Source organism: Scardinius erythrophthalmus (genome assembly GCF_964197995.2).
Source record: "Scardinius erythrophthalmus genome assembly, chromosome: 8".
Classification (NCBI taxonomy): domain Eukaryota; kingdom Metazoa; phylum Chordata; class Actinopteri; order Cypriniformes; family Leuciscidae; genus Scardinius; species Scardinius erythrophthalmus.
Window position 1 is genome coordinate 5,932,177 of NC_138228.1, and position 22,576 is coordinate 5,954,752.

Genomic DNA, 22,576 nt, shown 5'->3' on the forward strand with positions numbered 1-22,576 from the left:
ACGTCCCTAGAGACATGATGACATTAGGCCTGATGCTACCAGAAAGTTGTACATCCATCCACAATCTTCATCGAGGAGCCAGAAAGTGACACCCTGTCAACAATCTTGCAATCTCTGTAAATAATGACATCAGACAGGACACTGCCACAATATCTCAAGTGACATTTAAAATATTATGAGATAACTGTAACTGATGGATTGCAGTCTGACCAAACAATTCATTTAATTTCAAGACACAAACAAGTGCATACATCACAGACAACAATCGATGCAAAAGGAAACAGGATGCCATGCACACAAACTACAGCACATTTAACACACTGAAACAAGCATACAAAGCTTTCCTCTTAATTGGACTTTTATATAATAAACAGACAACACTGTGATTCATACCAATGCAGGCAGGAAACCACCCTCCAGCATTACTCAAAAGGGTCATCAAGACGTCTTTCTTACTTTGACCAGCGTGATAAGCCACAGTTCACACAAATACAGTCACTCAGTCATGACGTCAATTTGTAGACCAACCCGGGGGGCTAATTCACTATGGGTTCCTTTGGGAATGTGTTGTAATAATTAATCTATTGAATCAACTGCATGTTCCATGTACCTCAAATGTACATTTTGAAAAAGCTGTGTGCCTTAACTTAAAGATAATGTTCACCCAAAAATGGATTACAAGATACTTTAAAAACATACAATGAATTTTTGTCCATACAATGAAGGTCCAATGTTGTTTTAAACGGCAATTACTTTGTCAAATCAACGTTGTCTATATCTGTATAATGACATTTCAGGGTGTAACACAATATTGTAATGCATTACTTTTAAAAGTAACTTTCCCCAAAGGGAACCCATAATACTCTTCAGAGTTTTAGGACTTGAAATAAACAGTTCTATAGGCATTGAGAGATTAAAGGATCACACGTATTGACGTTACTAGTTTGTTCTCTCTGAGTGGGTGTGTGAAGAGCCGCCAGTGAAATTCATGTCGTTTGCGCTCCAAGCATGCTGAGATAGATGGCCTTGAAATCAAAACATTTGCAGAGTAGATGATTCAGCTTTGTTTGGAAATGGTTAGAGTGCAAGAATAATAATACTCTGTCTTAAGCCATTTCACCCTTCATCAAGTTGAGGATGGCAGGACGAACACACACACAGAAAGCCTCCCTCCCAGGACGTTCAGAAGAGGTTGGCCCACGTGAGTGGCAGCAGCTTGCTGACAGCTCATTAAGCCTCTGTTCGTGCTAATGTGATGAAAGTGTGAAAAAAAAAAAGCCACTCAAACATCTTGTCCCTCCCAGCATACGCCTGATCTTTCGACCAATGTACTTCTGCTGAAGCAAACAACAAATGACACCGGATCTCCTCAGTCACAGCACAGCAACAGACATTCACAGTACACTAGCAGGAAGTTGACGACCCTTGGCTGCGCATTCTGGCATTGTCAACACAGCCTTTGAGCCATTAAAGTACCTCGGACCTAGGGTTGGGCGATGTCTACCAATGTCATCAGACAATGTTTTCAGTGAAACATCGCGATGGACAATGACATGGGGGGGTTGGGGTTGGGGGTAACGTAACATTCTCATTTTCCACTAGATATTTTCCTCTACATCTCATCAGCAATTTCGATTTTGGCACGCTCTGCATCAGCTGACCACTAAGGAGCAAATGTACAGTGACGTGACATAACTGCCAGTTTCAAACTGTGCTTTTGCGCTATGGCTGTCGCTGAGCCAAAGACGGACGTTTATAGCAAAACAGTACATTTATAGTTTGTAAAATACACAATGGTGTCTATGGAAGCAGCAATAACAATCCTTTCAAATATGTTTGCCGACGTGTTTTACTCATATCAGATACACAGTGTAAGTAACTATAAAGTTTACTTTATTCTTCTCCCAGTTCACCAGCCACTTACTTTCATGTATTTCAGGAGTAACTGATGAATTCACATACTTTAATAAATCCAACAGACAGGAATCTCTGAACCGCGGCCCAAACAAACATGGCGGTGCCCATCTCCTATTACAGATCAAGATCATTTATAAAGGTTTTTAAACAACAAATCAAACTCACTTACACATATTTGAAAATCGGAATAGAATATAGTTGTTGACATGGTAAGCAAGCAAGTTTGTTAATATTTAGAAATAAAAGCACAACATTTGTCATACAGCGCTATTTTGTCTGTGGTAAATCACGTGCCAAGCATGGCCATGGAAACATGGGGGGGGGGTATCGCGATGCCGGCTCAACATCCGTGATGTCTGTCAGCCATCGCAATGGAGGATGGCATCATCGGCACAACCCTACTCAGATCACTCTACTTACTCGTTCCTTGTCATTGAGTGAATCACACTTTCATCTGAAGTGACTTCTAGCACATCAACCACAGGAACAATTGTGGGTCAAGTGTCTTGCTCTAGGGCACTACAATCCGTGATAGAGGAGGAACTATCCAGTTTCTTACCAATTCCATGTTGCATATCCACTGGCAGAACTCACCGTGACTGTATTCTTTATTGAAGCTGAATAGAAGGCTTAAATGGGGGGAGAGATCATCAATAAGTTGTAAAATGATGTGAAAACAAAATGCGTCCATTTCAGAAAGTACAATTTTAAAAGCTGATTCCAATAGTACTTGAGTTTATGGCAGATTCAGTACTGCTGTTCAATAAAAGTTCATTCAAATATCAATTGCAGTTTTCACACATACGCTGTGGCTTGACACCATATCTATATTACGGTGTCAATTCATAAGAATATATATTTTATATTTAGAAATAAGGTAAAAAAAATTCAAAACCTTAATGGATACACTGTATGACAGGATCGTGCACCATTCAAACTTAATTAGGAAGTCTCTTTTTTAGGAATTTAGGAAGTTAATTTTGTGGCTAATAAAATCAAGACAACCTTTGAATGTTGGCTTAATAAAACTTTAAAACAGTCTTTTAAGTCCATACTGAAGAGAGAAGACTAATTTTTACAAACACATCAGACCTCAGCATGGTTTTGCCACATGTAGCTTGTTCTTCACTCTCTGTTGCCTCATTATGAGGTAAAGTCTTATTATCCTATGAAATTTGCATTTCATTATCTTTAATGATATCCCTTTCATGTCAGGCTTTCCCTGGCAAGCCATTTCAAAATATCAGGAAAATGTATAATAGCTGCCAATCAAAGGCCCTTTCTGATGCTCTGTTACCCCTTATCCACCGACACTGTTCCAGTGCAGGTTCCCAGCCTTTGTCCATTTTTGAATTGTTCCGCGCATCATTGTAGGAGAGTAGGTTCCGGGTCGGAAAGATCAGTTCAACTACGGCCCTAAAAACTTGCTGGTCTCGAGCAGAGCAGGAGAAATAATATCGTTGCACTACATTGCTCTTTACATCTAAATATATAAAACTATGTGCGCGAGAGAGAGAGAGACCCAGCGTGTGAGAGAGCGAATTAATCAACGATTTCAGTTTCAATTTATCTCTGAAAAGAACAGATGAGAGCTCGCATAAACTGCCGGTTCGCTTGACTCACTGCGGTACAGTAAACACCGTGAAAGAAATTTTATATGTTCTATATGTTTGCATTTTCTTATATTCATAGAATCTGAGTAATAAGATTAAGGTGTAACAATGCACGAGGATTGCATGTGGAGTCCCATGCTTCTCTGCCACATTATTAGAACAAAGAACTGTTATTAACCCTTATGAATGTATGTATGTATGTATGTGCATGACTAAGTTTATGACCGAGACAGAGGGTCTCCATTCAAGGGTATAATATGATAGACAAATCTAAACAATGTGTTAGTTAAGGCTGAGACATATCTTCATTTAGCCTCGAGAAATAACCTTGGGGGAGTCAGGACTATAAAGGACGAAGGATGTCCTCCTCTCGTTGTCACACTCTGCAGCCACTTTGTATGACTGTATAATTGCTGACCTTTCCTTGCAAGGGAATAAATAATCTTTAAAGACAATTGTTACATGTTTGTCTCTTATTTAGCAATAGAAAATTGTTTGCCACCACAATTTGGCATTGTCGGCAGGATTCCTTGGATGTGCCTCTTGGAAGAAAACTGAAGTGCTGCACTGCCTGCACAAAAACATTAACACTGGTTATAGGCAGGTAAAGAAGACATAGTAGCGTTACGTCATAGTGCCTCAAGTCTGTGAAAACATGCGGCCGATTCGCGACAGACTACAGTTCGCCTGGCCAAGAACAGGCTCTGGCTCCAGAACGTCAACCATTCTGGTGGAACAAAACAGTAAAGTGATCCTGGTCATTTACAACTTCCCTGTGGGAGAGACGAAAACAGAAGTGCACCTCTGCTGAAGCCTAATAATGTCTTTTACGCCTTGTGAAATTAATGAAGCAAGACAAGACGGCCTAAAATAGCAACAGGCTCACAAAGCACAGCTGTTAAGTGTTTGAATCCTTTGATTTCTCTATTGAGTATGTCTTAGTCATTTAGGCGGCTCTTTGGGTCTCTCAAACCAAACCAAATTGAAACTGTGAGCAAAGAAAAGCACACAAGACCAAATGTTCCTCTTGAGTGGGCAGGTTATTGTCCTCAACTCAACCATCAATAATTGTGTAATTTCCATCAGCAAGAGTCTCCACCAATGACATTTGTTCTCCTGTAGCAACAGTCTCAGGCTACTTGGACTTGGATTGGAATATTGACAGAGCTGTAGACTCACTCACGCACCAAGGCTCGAAATTGTGACCATTTTGGTCGCATATGCTCCTGAAATTTAATCTGTGCAACCTAAAAATATATTTGGGAGCATTTGTGCAAGTGCAAATAATGGTTGTGGTGCGACCTGTTTTCAGGTCTGCGGAGTGTGAATTGTGCAAAAAAAAAACATTGCCTTATCTTCTCTGAAAAGCGTATTCATTCAGTTGACATAAACCACAATTTCAATAAACGAAAAAAACTATCCAGTGTATGAAATGTTTGCTGTGTTGACACAAATCTTGTGCGATTTCCTAAACTGCCGGGATAATCACACAACATGTGCCGTAGGCTACACGTCCACTAATGACATTTTCAAACCCCATAGAGTGTTTATTTGTAGGCATTTACATCAATGTACCTTTGCAGTTCCATCAATGTTACCAGTGACAAAACGTCAAAGAATTGAAAACCATTGCACAACGAAAAAGCCTGAATTTCCAATTTCCCATGAGGCGGGGGCTTAACTTTTGCAATCAAATTGCCAAACTAAGAAGCACTCTTGACAAATGACATTGCATTATATCCCAGCAATGAAAAGCGCTGACACCAAGCATATCATCAACAGACATCTTGATATATCTTGACCTGTTCTCACTGCTAAATCCAGCTTGTTTTTTTTGAAGTAAAACAACTTTTTAGCAGTGATATCACAACTCTACAGCTTTATGAGTCATGCTTTTGAATTAGTGTGGTGTGTGAAGCTCCACGTCAAGCAACTGATCAAAAACCCTTCACAATTCTGCCAGCGCCGTCTACTGTCACCAATAGCTCGCAGAGCCAGTTTAGAAAGACAATCATTACTGAATTTTAGGTATAGAGATGGGTTAAGGTGACAAAAAGTATGTACACTTTAATTTCCAAATTAATTCGGACACTCAACATGAAATCAAAATGAACGTTTTATTTCCTTAATGCAAGTTTCTGCTTCCTCATCTGTAAATGTTTCATGAATAATGGACAACGTTAACCAATTATAGCCAGGGCTGTGTTTTGGCAAACTGGCCTTTAGCCAGTCTCCTTTCTGATTTATAAAGCCTACTTTTTACAATCCAAACAATTCCCTACCCTTTTCTATCACTTCTTTTCTCTATCCAGTTTCACTCAGAAATGTCATATTACAAAAGTAAAATGGGTTGCAAAAAGCAATTCATGTTGACTTTCTGTGGCTTTGCAAAGAGTGAATGTGTTCTGTATTTTATGACATTTTATTTTATAGGTTTTACTGTACAGCATACACACTCCAACATTATGCATGCATTCTGTCTACCAAACACATATTATACACAAATGTTCTACTAGCGAACAGATTCAACTATAAATGATTAAGATGGCAAAGTATTTCAACTGCATCCCTAGATTTAAAAAGCCATTTAAAAGACAATCTGAATGGTGATGAGATGAATGCATGGACTTAAGCGCAAGCATATCATGATCTCTAAAAGAGTGTCTGGCTGTCTCCTAATTCACATACTAAAAGTATATACTTGATGGGAAAGTAATTCTGACTATGTAAAAATGAGTATTGACACCATAGAACACATTATAAAGTATAAATCACTGGATTCCCATAACAGCCGTACGCGAGAAGTTCCAGCAGAAGAGTGACCTCTGACCTGACGAATGACCTATTGACAAGCACAGAAGAGCAGAGGACAAAACAAAACATTGGTCACAAATTAGAAGTCTAAAACAAGAATCATTTAAGAGAAATATCGAATGATCTTGAGTTTGTTGCCCAGCCCTATTAGTCTGAACCGCGAGAGGCGTCTACTAAGCTTACGCTACTACATCATACATCATGCGTCGGGTCAGAGGTCACTCTTCTGCCGGAATTCAACCCACGTACGGCCGTTACTGGAAGCCAGTGATTAAGTTATTAATATGGATATTTTTCTTCACTTTGCTTCAGAAGGCCTTTATTAACCCCATCGTATGGACTACTTTTATGATGGATGGATGCACTTTTTTGGGGTACCATTCACTCCCATTATAAAGAGCTGGGAAGAGCCAGGATATTTTTTAATTTAACTCCGATTGTGTTTAGCTGAAAGTCATATACACCTAGGATGGCTTGAGGTTAAGTCAATTATGGGATAATTTTCATTTTTGGGTGAACTAACCCTTTAATGGATGCACACTTTGTAAATCAGTATATCATCTGGCCACCTTTGGTTTACTAATATTAATGATTCTAGATTTCCTAATTCTGATTGTGACACAATGCATGTGACTTATGTACACTGAACCTATTCTAAAGTTTGAAAACAATATTTCCCTTGACAAAACTATAATTTCAGCATTGTCCTAAGCACTACACCTATTGTTCTTTTGTTGTTCAATATAAACAACAACCAAAGAATAACACTCTCTATTGCACTCTCATTCCCTTTCTTCTTCGCTCACACTTTATCTCTCTCACACACACACACACACACACACACACATAATGTCCCTCGGCATGGAGGTGAAAACAAGTGTTTTTCACAGTTGTCTTAAGAATCGCCACCAAGGATTTGTTTGGTGTATTCACATGATAATAATAAACTATAAAGGAAAACCTGTATGTGGTGAAAATCCATACAAATTACTGTTAGACTAAAGGCTTGTGCATATTATGTATTTCCTCAAAACAATATACTGTATATAATGTTATTTATTAACATAATAATGAGTAACATTATTACATCACATAACGTGAGTATTCTTTCAGCGAAAACTAAACGTTTATTACATCTTTAAGTTGGCCATTAAAAACAGTCTATCACAGTTTCAATCATCAGAGCATTTAATTTATGGTGCTTTATAATGATTGACAATAACATCTTCCAATTCATATCCCCCTAATAACAGTGTGTTTTTAGGGTAAATTGTGGACAAGCGGTGCAAATGTTTTCAGTACATTTCATGACAATCTAATTTGGGAGTTTTTCCATTTGCCGATTGTTAATCAGTCAGTGAGCGTTCTTCCTCCCATGCTGCGCGTTTCTGTTTGTACCTTTCTTTATTTTTAGAAAAGGCAATAAACAGCAAAGAATGGCTTCAATTGAATCTGGATCTATGAATGAGAATTTCTATTAAATCAACGCCTCCTGACACAAATATGCTCTTTTTTTGTACAAAATTATATTGATGGAAGTGAACTTTCCTGGAGGCTATTACAGTGCTTCAATTTGCTTAAAAGAAAAATCATACGAAGCCGTTTTCTCGAGGGGACTCTGAACGCTTGATGTGCTTCTGTCTAATACTGATGCTTGAGCGCTTTCTAATGCCCATTCATCCTCAACAACAAGGCTTTATGGCCAAAGGCAGCTAGTAGAAGACATACTGCAAAGGGTTAAGCAGGAAATTATAATATGTGAGAATGAAACTCGACTGTCATCTGAAACAGCTTTATAAGAGGTTAGAAATGGGATTTTCAATGACAGCTCCTATCAGCACATCGACGTCGTCTTCAGTCAGTGTTCCTTCTAATTCGACTCTCTCGCTCTCCATGCCTGTCAGTCTTGCTCTTACATCACCATAATAGAGGTCTACTTCGAGAGGTTATTTAGCAGGATTCAAACCTGCATAACTGGATCATGGATTTCCATCACTCAGTCAGCAGGTGGCCAGGTTGTTGCCATACATTTGCATTTATTTACATATATTTGTCTTAATTTCTCTCAAAATTATTTGGATATGTTTTAATGAGGAACATGTGCCAAATAGGACAAGGAATAAAAAAAAAAAACTGGTCTAAAAGGTCAATTAAGCAGCAAGTCATGTAAAATTGCATCTGCCCCCATGACAATAATTCAATAACATTTACTTGTAATGGCTGGTTTTTATTTGTAGCCATTACCATTTTCAAGATCACATTATGTGATGAGGAATCAATTCATTTTTAAAGTCAGCATGAACCAGAAATTGCGACTGACTTTTCTTCAATATTGTTATGTGTATCCAACTTATTGAACAAGAAAAAAAAATGTGGGATGGGACTTTGTTGGTATTTTGTCCATTTGGGAATTGATTGGATCCTAGAAAGATTGTCAAAGATTATTAGGAGGACACATGAATTAAGATGTGCACTAATAAATCATTGATAAATTCTGCATAAAAACAAGAAGTCAATTTTGATTTCATGTTGACTGCATATAACAGCATTACACATCACATATTAGAAGTTACTAAGATTATACTAGAGGTTTAAGATTGAAAAAATTGAATCCTTTAGCAATAAAAATATTGGAAAATCACAATAACTACATCAGCAGGTTTGATATAACTTTTCAGAGATTAGTTAACCCCAAAATTAAAGTCTGTTATTTACACACCGTCATGTCTCTCCAAACTCATATGGTGCTTATATGGTTCATGCCTCATGAAAACAAATTGAAGTATCATTATGCAGCTTTTCATTGAATAGTTTTTCAGTCTGTTCCTCAGGCTATCATGTGGATTTATTTAATTTTTTTACTATAAACATTTGAATGGACTGGACATTTGAATGCACTGTACAGGAATATCAGCAACTGGAGGACATGTCAGTCTGCTTTGTGATTACATTTTTGTTACATTTTTGTTATGTTCAACCAACTGAGATAACCAGATTAGTCAGATAAGCACATCATGTTTGGCCTTGAATTAAAATAAATAAGAAAATAAACAAAGGACAGAAAAGTCCCTCCACCCACTCCAGGCCTCTCTGCAAGCAAAGTCAAAATAACAGACTGTAAACAGAGTGAATTAAGGCCACTGTATTACGTCATATAGAACACAATCATGTGTAATGTGTAATGGGAGGAAGCTGGCTGCATAGCCTACATTCCTCTCTGCTTACGGGGATGAAACCGGAAACTGGGACACGGCGTTGAACATCCCCTCTGACCATGACCTGCAGGTACATGTACGCTACCAAAAGTCTGGGATCAGTGTGATTTATTTTGTTATTGAAAGGTCTCCTGTGCTCACCAAGGCTGCATTTATTTGTTCCAAAATAGTGAAAGTAGTAATATTGTGAAATATAATTTTTTTTATTTCTGTGATGGCAAAGCTGAATTTTCAGCAGCCATTACTTCGGTCTTTTGTGTCACATTATTCTAAAGAAATCTTTCTAATATGTCGATTTGGTGCTCAGCAAACATTTCGTGTTATTATCAATGTTAAAAGCAGTTGTGCTTAAAAACAATCTGTGGCGAAGCAGGCGAGAGCGTCTGACACAACAGGCCCTCTGCTATTTTCAATATACATCACGCTATTTTCATCACGTCCAGATGAATTCTCTAAATTATCTAAGTGTGTTAAAGATATAAAATACTGGATGACCTGTAATTTTCTTCTATTAAATTCGGATAAGACTGAGGTATTACTTATTGGACCAAAAACCTGTACACAGAATCTCTTATGTAAGGGATAATGTACATATCCAGCCAGTTGTTCTCTCACAATAAACGAATGCGCAAAGCGTAGGGGTTTTCCTTCAGCCTGAAGGGGGTTATTTTGAGAGAACGACCGGCTGGATGTACATTATCCCGCTTATTGCACGGCTACTTGCAAGTAAATAAATAATTAGACTCGAAATATTGATCTGAGTTCATTTTATTAGCTCTTTAAACGCAAAATTTACGCGGAGAGAGCGGAAGTTCAAACGAGACGGACATTTAAGGGATGCGGTATGTATTCATACCACTTATTACACAGCATTTCGATAAGAGATATTGATTGCAGATTAAACTGTTTTAAAATCGTACCTGTTTGAATTTTATAATCCAATAGTGTACAAAACAACAGTCACAAAATGGCAGCAGCTGTGTTTGTATGAAACAAGAGAGAGCGAGTCCACGATTCTGGATGGCATAATTATATAACTGTACACAAAATATTGATTCGACTGAGTTTTAATAATTTATTAGCTCACCAAATGCAAAAGTCACCCGGATGAGCCTGCGTTATCTGTTTTGAACGGTTGTTATCTGGGAATAACATACCGCTGGATGGCGCGATTGACCAATCAGAATAAAGTATTCCACAGAGCTGTGTAATAAAATACAATATGCATCTAGAAGGATGTACGGATACTTCATCCTCTACAGTTAAACCCTGGGTGTTGACTTCTATTAGACATCAACTTGTCTTTCAAAAATCATATTTTGTATGTTGCAAAAGCAGCCTTGCTAAGTTAGGAACATGCTATCTGTTTTCTGATGCAGAAAAGCTAGTTAATGCATTCACAAACTCTAGACTAGATTACTGTAATGCATTACTAGCTGGTTGTACTGCATCATCAGTAAACAAGCTACGATTGGTCCAAAATGCAGCTGCTAGAGTTCTGACTTGGTCAAGAAAATATGATTATATAACACCAATTTTATCATCCCTGCACTGGTAACCTTATTAAGTTCTGTACCTATTTCAAAGTATTGCTACTGACCTATAAGGCCCTAAACGGTTTAGCTTCTGTGTATTTAACCGATCTTCTATAACCAATCTATCACACTCTTTAAGATCACAAAACTCCTACACTCTGGAATAGCCTTCCCGATAATGTAAGGGCTCAGACTCTCTCTCCCAGTTTAAATCTAAATTAAATATCTCGTAATTTACACAAAGTGTTGTTCATTTCTTAATATATAAATCATGTTTTAAAAGGCAAAACAAATTGTCTGAACACTCAAAATTAACATGGAAAATCAGTTTGAGATGTCTATGCAGAAAACTACACTGAAATCCCATTCGCTATATCTATCTTAAGCTCATAAATTGAGGGATTCAAGCGAGAGCACTGGTGTGAACAGATGTGAAAGATAAAACATGGACTAGGAGACCAGCTAATTTTGGAGATTTACTGTACTTCTTTGTCTATCTTCCATCACCACACCCTCAAACACTGCCATGCAACAAGTTCAGCAATGAAATACAGCCATAGACCACCACTGAAACAAATGTGAAAGAGATGTGTGTTCACACTGCCAATGAAACATGACACGGGCAGACATGCCACACAATGTTCAACTGAACGTACATTCATTGCTGCTACAACGCCTTAGTTGCGTCAAAACAGTGCTTCTGTTTGAAACACTGTCAGTTTTGCCCAAGGCTTGCAAGTCACCATTAATGGTTCTTTCATAAGGTTCTGACTGTACGCCACCATTCATGAGCAGAGCATATCCCAAACCCTTACACCACCGTCATAAGTTATGATGAATTTCGCAGAATATTCTCCAGTCGTGCTCAGAAGAGCAGATAAGCTTCCCAGTGCTGATTAATTTCCCGCATGGAATCAGATCCCACAGATATTCTCAGAAAGCTTTGAAAATGTCCTCAGAACTTTTTTATGTTGCAACTGCATTTTGCAGAAACGTTCTTTAACATATTTTACTAAATTAAAATTTATTTCACGAAATTTGGAAGCATTTTTCCCTCATTATCAGCACAGATTATGTGTGGGCTGCTGACTGGTTCTCCTTAAAGTCAATCCAATCCAATATCCATTGGGAATTGTTTGGATTGTGAAATCCGGGCATTAAAAACAATAATTGTGCCAGACCAAATGCAAGTTTGCTAAAACAACTATTAGTTAACATTCTAGTCTGTGTAAGACTTCAGCTGAAAAGGAAAGTTATTTCAGAGGAAGAGCAAGTTACATTTCTATTAAATATGTCTTAATTTTTATTAAAATATACAAATGAATCAGTCACAATAAGACCAAGAATGTGCATCAAAAAAGTACAACACCATTCTAAAGTTTGGGGTTGGTACGATATGTCTCTTATGCTCATCAAGGCTGCAATTATTTGATCAAAAATACAGTAAAGATTAAAAAGACAGTAAAGATAGTAATATTATGAAATATGATTAAAACTCAAAATATTTCTCTACTTGAATAGAATTGCCCAATTATAAAATGGTTAATTAGCACTGTCTGATAGTGAGTTAACATTGCATAAGACAGGGGTGTCCAAACTCTGTCCTGGAGCTCCGACTGTCCTCAACACACCTGGATGGAGGTTTATAGTACGCCTATTAAGACATGGTCAGCATCCAAAATCACCCCTATACCCTTAAATAGGGCACTATTTGAGGGGACAACCATTTGTAGTGGTGTCAGAAACCATAGTAGACGTTATCGAGTGGACTCATTCAATCCCATAATGCACCGCAATAACGAGTGTACAACTGATGTACGCTCGATGACTAGAGAATACCCATAATGCACTGTGAGGGTCATGCTAAATGAAGTTCCGCGTCTCCCCAGAAGATGGTGAATCATCCATCCATTTGATTATTAAATAGGTTTATGCTAGTTTCCATGACAGAATTCAAGATAAATCTTCTCATAACTACTGGAGCCGCCAGTTTGCCAAATTTCAAATCATTAGCAAGCGCAAACAAAAGCGGCAGCCCTTCCGGTGCACTCAGTGTCCGAATTCACTCGCTCGTTTTCATTCACTCCCTCAAGTGGACTATATTAGTGGAGTAATGTAAGGAATAGTGAATGAGTGTATAGGGGGCGATTTCATACACAGCCCTTGATTAGCTGATCAGGTGTGTTTGTTTGGGTTGTGTTGGAGCTAAACACTGCAGGACAGTGGCCCTCCAGGAGTAGGATTGGACACTCCTGGCGTCAGATAAAGAAAGACTACTAGCATATCAAAATTATTATAAACTAGTGACTGTTCGGTTCTGAGATAAACAAAATTCTTATTTGGATTAAAATTGGTACAAGTAATGGACAATGTCCCTTTGTGTCAACGCGGTATTCTAGTTAATGAAAAACCATGGGGAACTTTTTTGGGCCTTATGGGGTGTCCCTCAGTTCAAACACTGAAACCCTGCAGCTTTAAGCACACAGCTGCAGCAATGACCTCGACTGTTCAACAATCCACAAGAACACGGAGGTAAAAAGTATATTTTATCAAGCAAAGGAATGTTATTGCTTGACTGCTGCTCTGGCTAGTAATCTTAAGGAGTAAAATAACTATGTTTCCACTCCAAGCATGGATTAAAGATCTTTTGTAGCCATTTTATTTAAAGTGGAACTACTACAGCAATATTAAGAACAGAAAACACTTCTAAAGTACATTTAAAGGCTGGAATATAGTCTACATGACTTTTGCTCAGACTTTTATCCTGACATACAGTCTAGAAGAGTCAACAATAGTTGATGAAAGTCTACGCCAGTCTGCAGATTTTGACAGATTTCACAGAAAATTGCGTAGTGTATGATTGGCACAGTCTGATTGATTCCAGTCAGAGGATATCAAACCACGTTTGATATTTGGAGCCGATTTTAGGACACATATCGAATAGTGTATGGCACATCATCAGCCTTAAATTTGATCAAAAGCATAAGATCACAATGTACTTCCAAACCTTAAGAGACACAAAAAAGGCTTGATCTTTGTTGACCTGCATCACCAAATATCACAGAGGAATAAAAAAAACTGCATGCAGAGTCCTTGGAAAGATTGCAGAGAACTGAACTGGCACCAGCTAAACAGACCTTTGGATTCTCATGTGGCAATACAGCATTTTAATAGCATAACCCAAGATCATTTCATAAGAAAATCACTCTGAGAAATTATATCAGTATGTCCCCGAGCCCCGTAGTGCTCAACACAAGTGAGAAAGGTCCACTGGGTAGTGTTAGAAAGAACACGATCATTCTCACCAGTAATGACAATAAACCACAGCTGAGCCAGAGCTAATAATGAGAAGAACGTCAGTTAAGACAGCATGACCATCTCTAACATTATGGAAAAGCAAGTCTGTCTACCCTTTCTAATTTAAGACGGTCATGTGCTGCAATGTGTTGCATAAACACAGTCAGTAAACTAACCTGCTTTAATTTCGTTTAGTCTTCAAAACAGAACAATAGAGAGCAGTCAAAGAGCCTTTAAGTGCACAGAGCTTAACTTAAAAATCAAAGGCCTGGTTTCACAGACAAGGCTTAGACTAAGCCAGGACTAGACCTTAGTTAAACTAGGACATTTAAGCAGATTTTATAAACGTGCCTTAAAAAAAACATTACTAAACAGACAAAACAATGACACTGACATATAAGACGTCAGTGCAAGTCGCTTTTAGTTAAGACAGCTCAAACATGCATTTTATTCTGGGACTAGTTTAAGCCTTGTGTGTGAAACCGGGCAAAATAGTGTGATTATTTAACAGAGTGGGACACTTGAGCCCCTTTCACACAGAGATTTTGGAAAATACACAGATAACGTGTCCTGGGATTTGTCCCGGGATCGTTTGATTTTGGTTCATTTACACTGCCAGTGATTTTCCGGAATCTGTGCGTTCACACACATCCCGTCAAGATCCCGTAAAGACCCGTGTCGAAAACATGTTGTGATACAACAGCGGAAGTGTTTGCATTGCTTTGAACAACATGGCAGCTGATCAGGCATTAGATGTTGATGTTCAAACTTGTTTGATGTACAACATGTTTCGTGGTCAAATCACAATTTTTTTTACCAATTATGACTTCTTTTCAACATGTTAATTCAATAAGCCGTCATTACGTTGTGCGTCAAGTTATCACTATGACACACCCCTTACGGCATTGGTCCTGCTTTTGTTCACACAGGGCGAATTCCGGGACTGATCCCGGCAATGTTACTAGTAGGTCCCCATCCCGGCATCAATCCCGGGACATGTTTGCATTCACACAGAAGGCACTCTAGCAATTTTACGGCAATTTCCCGGGATCAACGCGCTGTGTTAAAAGGGGCTTACTGTAAGGACTGTTCATTTATTGAAAATTTAAATCCAGTTAATTACACCTTATGGTGATAAATCAATCAAAACTAACCATGATTAATCAAATAAAGATAATTTAAGACATTATAGATGTGTAAATCACTGAATAGACATTACTAAAAAAAAAATCAGAAATCAATAGATTTTTTTTAAATATAATTAAAACAGTACTTAAAATGAAAGTCCTACTTAGCGAGGCACCAAAGTAAACAAAATTGTAATTATAATTATTTTGATGTATGGTCGATAACCAATACAAGGGGCTGACATTAAACTTGTATACAATTTTGTCTAAATAAGTTACAAAATAAAACACTAAAAACTGAAATCAATCATTTTAAAAGATACAAATCAATTGGCTTTATGCCCAGCTGCACTACTTCCTGAACTTCAGCCAGCTTCTTTGTTTCCTGTCTGCCATTATTGGACAAACTGATTAATCCAGGTGTGTGTCTGATTATTGTTACTGAGGTCAAGCACACCTGGATTAATCAGTTTGTCCAATAATGGCAGACAGGAAACAAAAGAGCTGGCTGAAGTTCAGGAAGTAGTGCAGCTGGACATAAAGCCAATTTAGGCATCACAACTTTATAAGGTACAGTATGAAATATGTAATAAGTGTTTAGTGATCTTAGAGATTAACTCTGAGTGTTGGATCGTGGTGGTAAAAGTAAATGTTAAAATAGGAAAAATGAGCATGCATAAATATACAACATGGCCTTATATCAACTGACACTGATAAAAAAAAAAAAAAAAAAATATATATATATATATATATAGGCTATATATACAGATATATATGGTTTTAATATATTATGCATTCCTACTTAAAGGAAGGTTAATTCAACTTTACAACTCTAAAAATTTGCGGTACTGGATATTCACCTCATAGACTTTCACTCTATGTCTCTAAGTTGAAATCATTTCCTGAGGCCATTGACATTCTATTGACAAAGCTTAATTTGTTTCCGGAATATTCCTCTACACACAGATGTCAGCTTGTCTGCGTCATGCCAAACAAAAGCAGGTTGTGTAGAATTCAAGTCAGAACAACTCAAATCAAACCATGCAATGAATTAGCCTAAATCCCAAACGACAGCCTCTGAAACCTGATAAGCCCACGCATGAGCTTCAGGGTCTTAGATACTTTTTTTGGCAGACACTAATTTGCCTATTTAGAAATATTTAGCCCCAAAATGTGAAACATTCTTCTCTTCTTGCTTTAACCATATTAAAACCTTGGCTAAAATCAAAGGGATTGTTTTCAGCCTTGCAACAATGCAGTCTCTAAAAGCCTGGGCTGCCTAGGCGTAGTAATTCAATCTGTGAGAAATCCAGGAGAGGACATCTGTTCATTCTGTGGCACAGCGGTGCCCTGCTGACATAACAGTGTTGGAGGAAATTAATCTAGAAGCTCAACTAGATCCTCACTCTGAGGGACCAATCAATCAGAAGAACACACTAACCTTTTCTCAGAACACTTCGCTTTGTGACAGATGCTTGATATAAAAACACATGCCTATGTTTTTATTAAAGATATTAGTCACCACCTTTAGTGCTGTACACGTCATTGGTCAAAATTCTTTTCAGAAAGAGGTTTCTGAAATACAACAGTTACAACACGACACAAGCTTTTAATCTTTTAACAACAACAAAAAAGACCATACTTGTAGCTTTCAAGTTCATGGCCACCAAGACCAAGTATTGGACAGGGGTCTGTGTGCATGTAGGAAATTATGTACCGATAATAATGTTCTGCCCAATATTGATTGAAGACAATAATTATTTGAACTATATGGTCGATACAAAATGTTATACTATTTTGATTATAAAAAATAATAAAAAATATAACACACAAGAAAAAATATTAAGTTTTAGGTATCACAACATTATAATGTACACAACCAGCTACTAAGGATTACCTTAATAGGACAAATATCCAATTAAATAAAGAATCAAAATATCTGCCGATATATATCTAATATGGGATAATACCAAAAAACGTAAAAGCATTAGTAATTTTGCCCAATAACTGATATGAAACCAATATATCATGCATCCCTTGTTGGCACGTCCTGTCACATGCCTGTCCTGTCTTGTGCTGCACATGGGTGTTTTGTTATTTTGGGCCATGTGCTCGTGTCTATTGTCTAGCCCCTCCCATCTTGTTATCTGATTATTGGTTAATTTGTCCCACCTGTCTTTCTCGTTACCCTCCTTTGTTTGTTCCCCTATTTAGCCTCCTTGTGTTTGTAGTCTTGTGCTGGTTCGTTTGTCCGAGTTTCTCGTTCCTGGAGTTCCTGAGTTTTGAGTTTGTACCTTGCCTGCTTGTCACTAATAAATCTCCTCTGCATTTGTATCCTCGTCTCTCGTTCACTGTTCCGTGACACGTCCACAAGAGGCGTTATAAGCAATATCATTTATTTTTTCTACATTGCAGATGCAGGTTTATTAAACTGCCCAGTGTAATAAAAAAATGTGCCTGAGGGTAAATTTTTTGCAAAATGATATTGCGTTGCTTGTAGCATGAATAACGGCAGTTTAAACAGTGACTGGCGCTAAATAGAGTCTTCAATTTTCTTTATAAGAGTTCAACATGACTGTAGCAACATCTTATTACCATGGTTATTTAATGCTGTTTTCGTTCACTTCTACAAGACTTTGAGTACCAGGTGAGCTTCCTAGCAAGTTTACCAAGTCCGAAAAGAAATATATATGGAGTTGGTTATGTAATTCAAACGTCAAAATGTATTAGTTTACAAATCATGCACTTCGGTAAAAGTGTTTTGAGGTCATAACATAGTATTGTGCAAGGAACCGTGCAAAAATAAACTTTATTATCAATAATCTCATCACTGTTATCATAATTTGTGTAAAAGGGAATAAAAGTTGCTGGTGCTTTAACTGCTTTTAAAGGGGTGGTTGATTATGATTTCACTTTTCGAACTTTAGTTAGTGTGTAATGTTGCTGTTTGAGCATAAACAACATCTGCAAAGTTACAACGCTCAAAGTTCAAAGCAAAGGGAGATATTTGCTTTTAAAGAATTCACTTTTTAAGGACTACAACAAACGTCTGGTAGGGACTACACGACATTCCTCCCGGGTTAGTGACATCACTAACCCTAAAATTTACATAAACCCCACCCCCTGAACACGATTTAAAGATTTTCAAGACAGAATATGCTAATCAATGACTAGAAGATAACTACACATAAGCTACATAAATTCATCAACTAACCATTCAGAAACGTCCTGTTGCATTCTACATGTTGTCACCTCTTCTTGAGTCTCTCCATCATTGTCTGAATCCGGTTTGAACATAAAAGGCTAAAAGTTTTAGAAATTTTCAGTGCATGTCCATGTGAATGCAAGCTGTTGAAGCTCCGCCCTCTGTGCCGGGAGCAGCAGCTCATTTGCATTTAAAGGAACAGACACAAAACGGTGCGTTTTTGCTCACCCTCAAAAACTGACAATTTTTACATGCTATAAAAATATCTGTGAGGTATTTTGACCTAAAACTTCACATACACACTCTGGGGTCATCAAAGACTTATTTTACATCTTGTGAAAAGGGCATTATACCAGCCCTTTAATGCCTCTTCATTTCAGCTGGAAACATAGGTACGTTTTTGCACGTTTTAAGTATTTACAATGAGCCTGTGTTGATACTATCTACAAAGAAATCACATGAAAAATGAAAAGTGTAAATGCAAAGGCATATAAATATCGGGAAAAAGTATTGTGTCGACTACAATGAATCATATCACATTTTAAGGCCTGTTGCGTACACTAAGATATTGTACATGCTGCACAGTCTATGTCTGAAGGGAACACTCATTATTAGAGAGTAAACGACTCTGTCCTAATCACACATTTAACTCACTACTATTAACATCAGCAATAATAAGTATTTTCTACCAAACTGTCCATCACCATAGGATCACACAGCAATTGAAGATTCTTTGGTCCGAGTATCTGAAAATATGGTGCCGTCACAGTTTCACAGGACAGCGTTTGATAAATCAACCCAGTGATAGAATAAGACCGGACAGAAAGCAGGTCACCATCTGCTTGTCTTACCCAGAGTGCTGTGCTCCCGAGGACTATAGCAACAGAGTGGTTTGCCTCTTTGCAGTGACATTAAATCATCATCATCACTATCGGTTTGATTAGTAAACCAAAGAGATCATATTGAGTTGAGGTGCACTTCCCAGCCTCATTGAATGAAAGCAGGGTAAAAGCAGCAATGGCCTCATGAATAATGACTCTTTTTACAGGTCACTTCATATCATTGACACCCAGAAATGTCATCTATTATGAAGATATTCAATGCAGCTCACCACAATTAATCTTAGACTTGACTTTCCACACAACAAGAAATCCATATTTCAACTGCACATGCATAACTACACATTCTGTTCTCATGAGACATCTGAAATGGACAAAAAACAATTCTGGTCCACCAGTGTACATATGATCTAGTGCTCTTTCAAGCCACCTATTTCAGACTATCGGTTTCTGCACTTTATATAAAATGCATAACCCCTGCTTCTTATATGTAACCATGGTAACAGAATCGGGAAGAACGGGATACCGTTTCTTCCTCCTCCTTTGAGTGATAAATTCCCACACATTCACCACCCACACCTGTCTCCAGAATGAAGACCAGGAAAACACAAACGACCACAACCGCTGTATTGTGCGTTATGATCAGCAGCTTAAAAAGTGCTATGGATTTTGGATCGCAGCAGTGTTGCTTTTCTCATAAATCAGCTGCTTGAGGACTCACCTCGAAGCATAAAGGTGACCATGATGGTTATTTGAGTTGAGCTGTTACGTGCCAAACCACACAGAAACAAATGGTGGAAAAAAGGACTGGTGTGAATATGCAGGAAACAAAGGACATAAAACAGCCAGACATTACCTAAACATTTCCTTGCATCTGTCCTTGTACTTGGCGTTTTACTAAGACTGTAAGCAACAATTACTGTAAGCAACTCTGACCTTAAGCAGAGCAAGTAACGCATCAAACAGGGAGCGGAGACTTCCAAGAAATCATTTACAATGCCAAGAACATGACTGTATGCAGAAAGACTACAAATAGTAAATACTTGAAAGCATAACAAAGCTCAGATGCTGGTAGTTTGAGAGGAGAAAAGGGTTCAATGTCTTTGTTGACACAATGTGCGGCTCTTTTCCAAAAGCTTCTTGCATTGAAAAATGCCATGAGTGTGCAAAGGCTTTTTTTATATTATTACAGTTTAAAATTCAGCCCCTGCTTTGCTCAAAATCTGTGCTAAAACAGTGGGTTAAAAGCATTCCCGAGAGTATACAGTGCAACAGACTTAAAAAAAAAAATTATCTTTTAAAAGCATGTCTAGACTTCTTACATAATATCATGTTCTGTTGGCCAGATAAACAGATAAACAAGCATTGTATGCACATGCAGTTAAAAGTATGTAATAAATGAAACACTCCAATAGCTGTCATTCCAAAAAATGCCATTTCTGACCCTCATATTTGTATTATTATAGGCATTTTCCTTCAAATATAAAAAAATAAAGTAATTGAGGATGTCTTTTTGACCTGTTTTCAACTTCTCTTTGCTTTAATAGCAATTATGCACATTATAACTGTTATATAATTATATAGTACATAATTCATAACAAACACTGTTACCATCAACTGTTTACTTGCTATGTCCCAACATTTAAAGCCTATCCTTTTAGTTTGAGATGGCAGCAATTTCCTCAAATCTTTAACATCTACTTTAAAACACTTTTTCAGCATAAAAAAAAGACTCATTCAGCGGAATAACCGAAACTAAAGACAAATAACAGATAGACAAACCTGTGCGCATTACTGACTGTAGTGTGAGGGAATCTGTTTTACCAACGTCCAGAGCCGCGCGAGACGCACCAGTTGGTAACAATTATTAAAGACAGAAATGTGTTTCAAGCAGCTCAGAAAGTGTGATATTACACAGACAAGTATTGCCAATCCAATCTTACGTTTTAAAGGAGGTGCTTCTTAAGGAAACGTTCATAACTGTCAGAACTGTCCGTTTTGTGCAGTAGTAAGTTGTCGCGTGCTCGAGCGCGCGTGCATGCCTTCAGTACTCCAAGCTGTTTGTATACTCCATATACTTTATAAAACACATGTTGAGCAGTGTTGAGCGTGGTCTGTTCAACAGTGAATTAAAATTAACTTCCTACTGGAAGAAAACGCACTACTTTTTTGTCTTACCTGCGACACCGCGTGCGTTTCTCTATGTTTGCTCGGTTATAAATCAAAGAGAATAGCCAGAACTCCTGTGTATAACTATGTGAGATGGATGGATAGATGTAGCGTCCGCACAAAGATGTTAAACCTGTAATAAAAATCCAAATGAACAAAATGAATATATTTCTCACCAGTTTAGTTGAAAGAAGCTTCGGAGGTCTTCTGCGTTTCTGCAGTGCTATTTTCGGTATGCGGTCCGATTATTCTCTTGATAAATTTACATTGCGGTGCTCTTTGGGTTTGCAAACAACCAAGACTCCGACGGATCTATAAATTTACCGTAATGTCACATATACACAGTATCGGCTCAACGCTGTCTACCGTAATACACCAGAGCGCTCGTATACACGTGACATGAAGATTGCTCACGGAAATCTTTATCTTTATATCTTTATAGTCTGAAAAGTGATTTGTTAAGATTTTTTATAGTTTAAACAAGATTGTAAAAATAGTGTTGACTTCCAACAAGGCTGTAACTGTGTCCTTGATTACAGGGAAACGTTGGATAAAAACACTTGAAAACATATTGATCAACAAGTGCCTGTAGTGGTTGCAGCAGCACTGCTTCCCAATGCATTTCAAACACCTTCATTAATACTAGTGGTGTAGATAGGTCAACAAATAGCTTGAACTGCTTTATATGGAAGCCCATTTCCACACTAATAGCCTAATGCTTTGGTAAATCTCTATTATGAAATGAAAAGTCATAATTGTGACATGTCATAACTTTGACTTTTTCATTTCATAATTCTGATGTAAAGTCTCATTGGGTTCTCATTCAAATGTATTATTATTATTAT

At 37.7% G+C, this 22,576-nt stretch overlaps 1 protein-coding gene across 6 annotated transcripts in view; it reads right to left on the reverse strand.

Moving 5' to 3' along the window:
* The window catches only part of tp53i11b (tumor protein p53 inducible protein 11b), a 56,934-nt gene extending 34,791 nt beyond the window's left edge, over window positions 1–22,143 (reverse strand). For 3 of the 6 annotated variants that reach the window (XM_081371836.1, XM_081371834.1, XM_081371837.1), the window contains exon 1: window positions 21,908–22,077. The gene's annotated coding sequence lies outside the window, so the exon portion shown is untranslated. Of the gene's footprint in view, window positions 1–21,344; window positions 21,630–21,907 lie in introns of those variants that run through there. The other 3 variants (XM_081371833.1, XM_081371835.1, XM_081371838.1) reach the window with 3 other exon arrangements.
* Between the last annotated feature and the right edge of the window lie 433 nt (window positions 22,144–22,576).